The following is a 12,129-nucleotide window of genomic DNA, read 5'->3' as shown; positions in this document are numbered from 1 at the left end:
CCCCCCCCCCCCCCCCCCCCCCCCTCCTCTATTTGTTTATCTTGCTTCGTAAAAATGCAAAACTCATTTTTTTTTTTTTTTGAATGAACAGATAGAGCCATTACACATTTCGGAGTAATTATTTCAAATCAATTGCAATCAATAACTAATGTTAAAGTATTTTCAAAAGATTCTCTATTTTAAAAAGCATATTTAACATTTTTGAAAACATCTATAAATTCAGAGAATAAATTTTTTTAGATACTTCAACAAACTTTTTATTTTAATACTTAATTTTACTACTTTCAAAAAATATTTATTGTTTTTCTTATCTTTTTATTTTACTAGCTTCCTTCCAAATTATTACATTATTTTTCTCCATTAAAAATTGAAATACTTTGAATTCATTTAAATATAGAGAGTGATTTGAGTTCTCCAAATTTAGAGATTCAAACATACTATCTATTCCAAAATACTAATTTGAAGAGTTTCTCAATTATCGTATTTTCAGACAGCTACTAGTTTTCCACTTATTTTACTTAAGAAAAATGGCGCCTCTGAAATGATGTCTTTAATTTAATTAGCAACTAAGGCCAAGACCAAAAGAGAGAATCCTATCATCACAAGGGATTCGAGCTTAATTTACTAATCAAGAGATTCTTCATAGAATTATTACTGAAACTTCAAAAAGGAATTTCCTAATCACAAGTGATGGTGCTATATTCTATTATATTATTAACGTGGAAAAGACATTACAACAAATTTATAATACCCCAAGTGAGTCTTAAAAGTTGTCTTTTATGTATGTGTGTATGTATATTATAAGGAAAGTCACTCTACATAAATGAGACGAAAGGAGTATATTTTTTCAATTATCTAAACATGGTGATAACAAGGTTTCCTAATATACATTCCTTCAATTTACCCTAACTCAATTTGATCAGATGAAGAATCAAGTTGGTTGAAGAATAATATATGTTACTTTTCGTATTAAGTTAGCCATCCGAAGCAACACATGGAAGCTTCAATGACATCATCGAAAGAGTTAGCCTAAACATATGAAAATATGAAACAACAAAGTTACGAAGGCTAAAGAAGCCGAAGTCTTTGTTCTGGCCAAGGTGCCACTCGACTAGATACATACCGAAGCCCTAATGAAGGGTTTAAGCCGAAGTCTCATGTTCACAACCTGTCGAAGTTCTGAAAGATAAGGTTGAAGTCCTAAGAGACGAGGAGGCTGCCACATCTGTCGATCTGACAAATATCTTTGTGAAAGACTGATTAGACATCTATTTTATCTTATATCAGGAATATCAGTCTAGAAATATAGGACAGTTGATCCTTTGTCAACGTAATAAATGCATGTGTAAAAATGATATGATGAGTAAAAGAAGGAAGTAGGGGCACATGTTTCGGATCTAACAGCCACCACGTCTTATCCAAATTTTATATATACCCTCCCTTTAGAAAAGTAAAAAATGAGAAAGAAAAAGATATATGTGGAACAATAAAAACAATAAGCATATAGAAAGAGAAAAGGGGATAAAACCCCAGAAGAAGAAGAAGGAACAGGTATATTAATTTTTGGCACATTTTGAAAAGAAAAATAAACATTACTCCATACATTTTGAGCAATTAGACCTCTTAATTTTTTTTTCCTTTCCTTTCTATTTACATGCGACTGTTCCGAGTATGTCAAAGGGAAATTGCATTCACGCATCTTCGTTCTCCAATCACGTTAGCTGACATCCAAACTGTTTAGTCATGCGTCGAAGGTATACACTCTGTGTGCCCGTGTGGACGCATGTGGACCCGATATCTATTGGTGCCATTTTTGAGCATCAACAATATACACGTATACCATTTACGTAAACTTGACCTAATCAAATGAAGAATCAAGTTGAGTAATCAATGTTTTAAGAATATAAAAAGCATTATGCATCAACTATAGTTGCTAATTGGATTTATTTTATTTTACATCTTGCCATGTGATACTAAGAACATGACATAATAGAATAGCCACTAACCATATGCTTTTAAAATTATACGAATTAATCTTTCTCGACCTTTGTTAAATAATAAAAATTACCTTTGCTAAATAACAAATATTCAATGGGTTCAAGTCGAATTTGGTGTAATCCATAAAACAATTCAACGCCAGTATCTAGGTTTGGTTTGGTTGGGTCTAATTAAGATGAAATATAGTTTATAATAAATTTATTAAAGAATACAAAAAGAAAGTTTTCTAAATGTTGTATATGTCATTTTTTTTGTTCATTAAATCAAGTATCCAAATATATACTTTTCGAGTTTTATATTCAAAAATAAATTTACCATAAAAAGCAATTTAAAAATTACTTTTTGATTGTGAGAAACGGACAAGTGCAGTGTCCCCATAAGCAAGTCAAAGGCGGCGACTGAAGGCTTTCATTTTTATCATTAATTAAGTAGGACTTCAAACTGGATTTGGTTACTTCTTGACGCGGAGAATTGATTGAAGGTTGACAACTTGATAGTGCTTGAAAAGGTCAAAATTATAAAAAGAACAATGTTTATTATCTTATGTCTAATTCTAGACAATATCTTCAATTATTTATTTGGAAAGCTCTTCTCATTATGATTTATAGGTAGAAATGGAAAATTGGTTCAAAATGTTGGGTTGATCAATTTTGATTATTGGCTAAGCGAGACACTGATCATGGAAGTTAGAAGGCCTATAGTGTAATACTCCTCGAGCAGATTGATTCCTATAGTTTCTCGAACCAATTTCAAGTGAATGAGAAGTTAAAGTTCAAAAGTGAGACATTTAACACGTAAATTTTGGAGTTAGCATGATGTAATATTCTATTAACCCGTAACAAATTATTATAGAATGCGTTTAATTGAAAAGTTGAGTTTCTTTAAATAGAGATTATGACTTTTTGATGTATCCTTTTTCAAAAATTGGTTCTCTTCAAATACTAATAAATTTCAAGGGTTTAGCCCCTTCTAAGAATTGTCTATTTAACAAGGACAATCCTAGGTGTATAGATTTTATTTCACGGATTTTTTCCAAATTTCATTTCTTCATGGCAAAAAAAAAAAAAAAAAAAAAAGATCCAATCAAATTCTGCCAACACATCATCTGGAAAGCTTCTATAAGGCCTTTTTTTGTACGTATGGTTTTTTCCATTCAATAAACAACTTTTTAACAATTATATTTAGGGTCCCCCATTTGCAAAATTGATACAATACAATTCACTTCATCTCTACTTTTATACTTCTAATTCTGTCATCAAATTATTTATGCATCAAATTCTGAGCTCAATTAACATTAGTAAGTTTGTTAGTATACATTATTAGAGATGCTCCTACGACAGGACGTGATCATTGTGTTAGAGAGACAAATGCAGGATGATCGTTAGTACTTGTGCAGAGCATTATCGTCTCAAGGATAAAGAGTTTGTCTTGATAAAATTCATGTCCATGCATTTCTTCATTCTACATTCCTTCTTTTTACATGGTTTCAATTAATCAAAATTTGTCCCTTTTTTTCACGTGAAAGGTTAATTGTGAGATTTAATTTATGAACCAATTTTACCACATAAATATCGAGCTGAGTAATCCTGCTTGGACTTACTATGTATGTCTATTCATAATGTGGCTCCCTTATGGGACAACAACATTACGAGTCTGTGAAGATTCGAAATGCACTTCAGAAATTCAATATCTTGGTTCAAATCGAGTTGATACATAATGAAAAATTATATAGCAAAAATGAAAAGTAGATCTCAACTCGCTCAAACTACCTTTGGAATGCAAAGAAATCTTCATGCAATACCTTTATAGACTACTGAGCACAAAAATGTTATCAAAACATTACTTCCACATCTTCTTTGTTTATGTTGAGATTTGAACCATTGACCTCCTTACTTATGAGAGTGTGCTTCCGAAATATGAAGAAAGCGTGTTTCTGATTTTACACTTTTGTTAGTGAAGGCATCTAACCAGATTGTGACGCGTGGCATTGTGGTGACCATTTGATTAAGTTCTAGACCCTTCTGGCTTTATATTCTCACGATGACTCTTTGACTAAGAGATGAGAGATTTTCTTGGGTTGCTGTTCGTCTTTTCCTCTCATTCTTCTCTTTGAGAACTCCTCATTCTTCATGATTAGGGTTCGAGATATTAAGTGTTCCAGTTATTAAATCTTAGTGAGGAACTTGTAATACTCTAGATCTACATATTGTTATACTGTGTTTGTGTGTTTGCGTACAAGAATCTGAGCGATTAGTGTAAGTAGTAGGGTTTCTGGAAGACCTGAATGATCTCCTTCGAGTTCTTAGTGGAGAGTGTTTTGATTCTTGGTTATTTTAAAAGATATGTCTTTGTGGCTTGATCTTTGTAATTTTCTAGAACATATTTTGTATTTTTGTTGGTGGCTTTTGGCTTTAAAGTGTAATCAAGTTTAATCCATTTATAATAGATGCTCAACAGGGAATTAGGCGTTAGAAGCGGTTGTTGAACCTCTGGGGCTACAGCCGAAAAAAAATCCTTGTGTTGATTTTCATTTTTTGCACTTTACTGTTTGTTTATTGGGTTTTGAATCTTAGTTAATCTTTAAGTGTTTCTCGACTTTTCAATGGTATTGGAGCCTAGTTTTCTAAAGGATACCTGATCTTCGAGTAAACTGGATTTGAAACCTACCTCAAATTTTGTGAACTTGAGCTGAAGGAAACTGAGTTTTTCGAACTCATTTGGTGAGATCTTTCCTATACACCGTTGGTAATTTTTACTTTAGAATTTCCTGAATTTTTCCCTTGATTTACCTTGGGATTGATCTTTGTCCAAAGACTCTAAAGAGGTCTTCGAAATCTGAGATTACAACTCGGTGTAGGAATGCAATTGGTGGATCTTGTTGAAGAAATCAATTGAGATATAGGAACTGTTATCTCTATTTGTGTTCATATTCTTATACTTAGTGTCGTGTGTTCACTATTTAAGGAATCATGTCGAAGTGCATTACTATTGGACCTAACCTCTTATCTATACATAGTCTTCTCATTGTGTGTCTCTCTTTGTGTATAAAGAACTGAATTAGAAGAGATAGCTTTGAGCACTATTTTCTTGTACATTTCTGACATTTTGTCAGATGTATTGGGGAAACTAAAATTAAAGGCTTAATTTGCTAAAGAACTTTGGACCAAATTAAAAGCCTAATATGAGCCCAAGACTGTTTCTAATAAATATTTTTTGCTTAAACAGTTTTTCTCCTTTAAGATGAACCCTTCTGTTGATTTGGATGAAAATTTAGCTAGATTTGCTAAGTTGACCCAGGGTCTTGCCAACTATGATGAGAAATTATCAAATGATCAGTTGGCTGTGGTCTTGTTAAACTCCATTAGTGATAGACAGAGATCTCAAGAATGTCCTAGAATATGGTAGAGATAAGTTTACTATTGATATCATAATAAATGCCTTAAGGAATAGAGTTCTTGAACTCAAATTAGATTCTTTCAAAAATTAAAATAGAGAAAATCTTTTGATAAAAGGCAAAAGTGTTGGTAAATCTAATTTTCAATCTATTATTGTGGTAGGTTGGGTCACTTTGCCAAAGATTGTTATAAGAACCAAAATGATTTAAAAGGAAAGAAGTCAGGTGAAGGTAATGTTGTTATGTCCTATGATAAACAACAACTTGATAATGGCCTGATTCTTGTATTTGTTGAAAGGAATCTGAATCAAGAGTGGATTCTTGACTCAAGTTACTCTTTCCACATGTGTCTTAACAAAAATTATTTTCTGCACTTTGAAAAAACTAAAGGAGACCAAGTTATCATTGGAAACAACATGACCTGTAAAGTAAGAATAATTGGAACAATAAAACTCCTTTTAGAAAATGGCAAAATCTTACTTTTAAAGGGTGCCAGATTTGTTCCTAAATTAGAAAGAAACCTTATGTTTCTAAGGATGTTAGATGATATGGAGTTTGACATAAAATTGGGTGAAGGACAAATAAAAATCTTTAGAAGTAGTGATTTAATCACTTCTATCCTAAAGAGTCATGGTCTATACTTTTTAAATGCAAAACCTTTAGTGGGTTTGTCTGTAACAGTTTTAAATGATGATTTTAACCTTGCCAAATTATGGCATGGTAGACTTGGTCACATCGGAATGAAAGGTCTAAAGGCTCTACAAAATAAAGGAGTATTTAGAAAATCAAATATTGGGGAATCTCTAATTGTGAACAATGTTTGATTAGTAAACAAGCTAAATTGTCTTTTCCTACTAGTACTCATAAATCAAAGCAAATTCTAGAATATTTACATGCTAATTTGTGGGGCCCAGCATCCACACCTGCATTGTTTGATTACAAATATTATCTTTTGATTATTGATGATTTTTCAAGAAAATATTGAGTTTTTCTGTTGAAAACTAAAGATGAAACATTTATTGTATTTAAAGATTGGGAAACCCAAATTGAAAATCAAACTGACTTGAAAATCAAAACTTTAAGAACTGACAATGGCCGCAATTATGAGTTTAATGATTTCTATAAATTGCATGGCATTTCAAAACATAGAACTGTAATATATACACCCAACAAAATGATATTGCAGAAAGAATGAATATGACTTTATTAAATAAGGTTAGATGCATGCTTTTAAGTTCAGACTTGCCCAAATTATTCTGGGGTGAGACTGTTAAAACTGTCGTACATTCGATTAAAAGAAGTCCTACAAGTGCTTTAAATTTTGATGTGCTTGAATCTGTGGGGACACAAAAGCCTATTGTTTACTCTTATTTGAAAACGTTTGGTTGTGCTGTATATGCTCATCAAAACATAAGGGAACTTGACCCTAGATCACTTAAGTGTGTGTTTTGGGGCTATGCTGAAAATATAAAGAGGTATAGGTTGTGTGGGCTTATGGGGAAAAGGATTACATGTTTATTATCAAGAGATGTGAGCTTTAATGAGTCTTGTATGCCATGTTTAGAAGGAAAGAAATGAATTTAACTGAAAATGATGTCCGAATTAAGGTGGAGCCAATTAACCTAGATAATACTAGTTATATCCCCTTAGAAACTGCAAAGTACTGAAGTTGGCCTGAATGAAACTAATACTGAATTGGCAGAATCTAAACAATATGATAGCACAGATTCACCACCTGAAGAATAACAGCTTACTAGAGATAGGGGAAGAAGACAAATTAGACTCGTTGCTAGGTTTAATAGTGATGACCTTGTGTCTTTATTCACATATGAGGAAGAATCTGAATTTGAACCATGTTCCTATCATGAAGCTTTAAAATACAAAGACTCTAAAAGTGGTTAGCTACCATGGAAGAAGAAATGGCTTCCTTATACAAAAATAAAACATGGGAATTAGTTGATAAACCAAAGGATAAGAAACTAATTGATTGTAAATGGATTTATAAACTAAACAAATGGGAAGGGGGTAATAATAAAGTTAGATATAACGTTAGACTTGTTGTCAAATGTTTCACACAAAAAAGGGTGTGGACTATGATGAGATTTTTTCCCTTTTAGTTAAATATACAACTATCAAATGCATTTTTACTTTGGTTGTACAATTTAAGTGGAAACTTGATCAACTAGATGTAAAAAGTGCTTTCCTTTATGGTGAATTGGATGAAGTGATCTACATGAATCAGCCCTTAGGTTATATTAAAGGTAATCCGGATAAAACTGTGTGTTGGTTAAAAAAAATTTTTTATAGCCTAAAACAAGCTCCAAGATAATGGTACAAAAGATTCAATTCTTTTATCTTGGATATTGGTTTTAATAGAAGCAATTATGATACATGTCTTTATTGTAAAGGAAATGGAGGTAAAATCTCTTTGTATCTAGTGCTTTATGTTGATGATATGCTTCTTGTTAGTGCCAATAAATCTAAAATTGATGATATCTAACACAAATTAAAATCATAGTTTGACATGAAAGGTCTTGCCAAGAAAATTCTTGGTATGCGTCTTGTTAGAAATGAAGAAACTAATTCCTTGATTTTTAAGTCAACAAGATTATGTGAACAAGATTCTGAAAAGGTGTAACATGTTTGATTGTAAACCTATTTCTTTACGCCTTGCTAATCATTTTAAACTTATATATGATTCATGTCTTAAAAATGAAGATAAACTTAAAAGAATGTCTAAAATTCCCTATGCTAATGCTATTGGATATGTTATGTACTTGATGATTTGCACCAGACTTGATTTAGCTTATAACATTAGTGTCTTAAGTAGATTCATGAAAAACCTGGTGAAAGTCATTGGGAAGCACTGAAATAGTTAATGAAATATTTAAAGGATTCATCCAACTTAGACTTAATATTTAGAATGAATAAAGAGGAGGTAACTCTAAAGGGTTATACAGACTCTAATTTTGCTGGAAATAGACATAATAGGAGATCAACCTCATTTTATTTTTATACTTTGTGTGGTATTGTAATAAATTGGAAATCTCAGTTGCAAAAAATTGTTGCTCTATCCTCCGCTAAGGCAAAAAACATTGCAGCCACTGATGCCATCAAAGAAGGCATATGGCTAAATAGCTATTAAATGAACTTAGTCTTCTCGACACTAATCCAACCTTATACTCTGATAATCATAGTGCAATTCATTTGAGTAATAATCCCATATTTCATGATAGAACTAAACAAATTAATGTGAAATACCATATTATAAGAGATGTTATCTCAAAGGGATTGCTTAAGATTGGTAAAATTGCTATTTTACATAATCTATTTGACATGGGAACAAAAGTGATACCTTTAAACAAGTTCTAAAACTGTTTAAAGATATTATCTATTGATAATTTTTAGTGATCATAAAGGTATATGGAGCAAATGAAATTATAAATAGTTGGTGAAGCTCTTCGTTGCACTATTGCCAAGAATTTTAGAAGGTGGAGATTATTGAGATTTGAACCATTGACCTCCTTACTTATAAAAGTGTGCTTCCAAAATACGAAGAAATCATGTTTTTGATTTTACACTTTTGTTAGTAGAGGCCTTTGATCGGATTGTGATACGTGGCATTGTGGTGACCATTTGATTAAGTTCTAGACCCTTCTTGCTTAATATTCTCACGATGACTCTTTGATTGAGAGATTTTCTTGGGTTGATGTTCGTCTCTTCCTCTCTCTCTTCTCTATGAGAACTTCTCATTCTTCGTGATTAGGGTTCGAGATTTTAAGTGTTCCAGTGATTAAATCTTAGAGTATGTTTGATTGACATGAAAAATATTATTTAGAAAAGAAAATATTTTCCTTGTTTTGAGGAAAACAAAAACCACTGCCCCTCAAAGAAAATATTTTCTTTAAAAACAAGGAAAATCAGGCATACTTTCAAAAGTTGAAAAATATTTTCATTGAAAAAAATAACAATCAAACATCCAAAATAGGAATTTGGTTGGAAAACTGATATTTTCCATTGACAATAAATGTAATCAAACACTTATTTAGTAAGGAACTTGCAATACTTTAGATCTATAGGCTACTGCTGTGTTGTGTGTTTCTGTACAAGAATATGAGTGATTAGTGCAAGCAGTAAGGTTTCTGTTAAGATCTAATTGATCTCCTTCAAGTTCTTGGTAGAGAGTGTTCTGATTCTTAGGTCTTTCAAAAGATAAGTCTTTGTGGCTTGATCTTTGTAATTTTTTGAAACATATAGTATATTCTTGTTGCCGATTTTTGGCGTTATAGTGCAACCAAACTTAATCCATTTATAATGGATGCTCAACAAGGGATTATGCGTTAGAAGCGGTCGCCAAACATTTGGGGCTACGACCGGAAAAAATCCTTCTGTTGATTGGGTTTTGAATCTTGGTTAATCTTTAAGTATTTCTCGATTTTTCAGTTCAATACAAATACATCCCATCTGGTGATGTACAAAAACATGTCCCAAACTAATCGGAAAAATTTTCCAGCCTAGTAGAGAAATCATCTTGACTGTTACATGTTCTTATCAAGACTGCTTCTCCTAGGACTTCTTTTTGTACAATGCATCTATTAGTGAATCTCCGTCAGAAATTGCTTGTGTAGTTTTCTGAGGATTGGTAAAAGCACAAAGTCTAATAGACAAAAATCCAGGATTTCTATAGGATGAGTAGAATTTCTCTCTAATCGTCAGGACAAATTTATGAGACAAGAGATGGGACAAATTTTTTTGTCATATATCCCGTTATAGAATTGACAGCATGGATTTAATAGCCCGTAAATTCGGAGTTCCTCAAGAAATGATTTTGGGTGCTAATCAAATAGAACATTTGGATACTATAGTTACTCAGACGATACTCTTCATTCCTACAAAAGATGTCCCAATTCTTAACTATGATGTTATGTCTTCACCGTGTAAATGTTATACCCTAGGTCCAATCGACTTTCGACATAAACACTTTAATATATAGTTGATGCGATTTATGGCAGATCTATTATTTAATTAACATTCAATTGAATTAAATAATGGAGTTTGTATATTCAACTATTAGTAATTTGTTAATCACAAGGAGTAGTGATTGTGAGATACAAATTACATATGATCAAATCTTAAATCATTCGTGGTCATAAGTAATGACGAGATACGTATATCGTTACTATGGATAGACCTTCATGTGTGACATTTCTTATTTGTAAAGTAAGTAGCTGATTTTATAAGCTAAAGTATGGTGATACTTGAATGAACACATGGATGTTTTGTTATAGAACAAAATATTGGAGACCCTTTAGGAGATTCCATATGGATAACTATCTGAGTACCAGTGATTAATCTCCAACGTTCGACAGTAAAATTGGTCCTCTGACTTGATGGCGTCATAGTGCCTTATATGAGGACAATTATGTTTTGACGGTATTGGATGTTGTTCTGCCAAGAGCCGCTAATATGACATTGTTTGGGTATGTCAAGAATCGTATGAAGGTTGTAAATGACCAATAAAGGATTCGTCACTTTTAGATAGTAAGAGATTATGACCTGCATTTCATTCAATTATGTCGATAACGAAATCCTTGACCAAGGTGTGCTTAGAAGTTGAAATAGGTTTTTCGATTATATAGACTTAATAGTGAAATGAAAGATATGATCGATAATCGGGATTGACACACTTTCATATCTCGTAATTGATCGGATCATGTTGACGAAGGGGTTATAATTTCACGATAAACGAATAGTTTTGGTTTTGTCATACTACGTGACATTTTTCATCACATGTATTGCCCTGACACATTATTATATGTCAATTTGCGATGGTGAAAGTGAATTGTTGATAAATTAAAAGGGTTTTTTAATTTATCGATTTTGATTATATCAAAATAATAATTTATGTCGTTAGGTATCGTGATAGGGAACCTGATGGATCACATACAAAAGGAGAACTTGAAGATTGTGATTTGTCAATTAATTAACTCAACAAGCGTTGGATCAATTAATTAAATTAATTAAATGAGCAATTAATTAATTTAATAAGCATTGGATCAATTAATTAAATTAATTAATTGGATTGTTTATTTATAAACTCGAATTAATTAATTCACGAATCAGATTTAATTAAATAGATTAATTTAACATTGAACCGGATCAGGCCAAGCCCATGCCCATTTGGGCTTATATAAATAAGTTACTAGAGTTTTCAATTTGTAGAGAATTTTTCATTCTTGTTCGCACAAAAGGAGAAAACCTCTGTTCTTACAATCTTGTCCTCTGCGTGAAATTCCATTGGAAGTTGGATAATTGGACAGCTGTAAGTGGCAAATCAAAGTTGCTGGAACGAAAGAAAGGCAAAGGAGTTTATAAATTTCGCAAAAGGTATAATTTCTATCTAAACACAAATCAAATCTTTGGTGGAAATTGAAATATATTTTATTTTCTGCTGCACATGAAAAGTAAATTCCCAACACAACACACTGCGCTGGATCCGTGTACGAGTTTGTTACTAACGGCAGCTTGAGGGAACATTTATCGAATTCCACGATGGATAAATAGTTAACATAAGAGAAGAAGATACAGATTCCTTTTTGGCATCGTCATGGAGCTACTCTACATGAATTACTACACGAGGCCAAATTACATCCATCATAACATTCAGACGAGCAAGATCCTGGAGTTGCAGTTAAGGAAAGAGTGATTGGAGACTTTTGAGGAGAATCAAACATGCT

The sequence above is a fragment of the Olea europaea genome, chromosome 13, assembly GCF_002742605.1.
Source record: "Olea europaea var. sylvestris chromosome 13, O_europaea_v1, whole genome shotgun sequence".
NCBI classification, from domain to species: domain Eukaryota; kingdom Viridiplantae; phylum Streptophyta; class Magnoliopsida; order Lamiales; family Oleaceae; genus Olea; species Olea europaea.
This window is presented reverse-complemented; position numbering follows the sequence as displayed.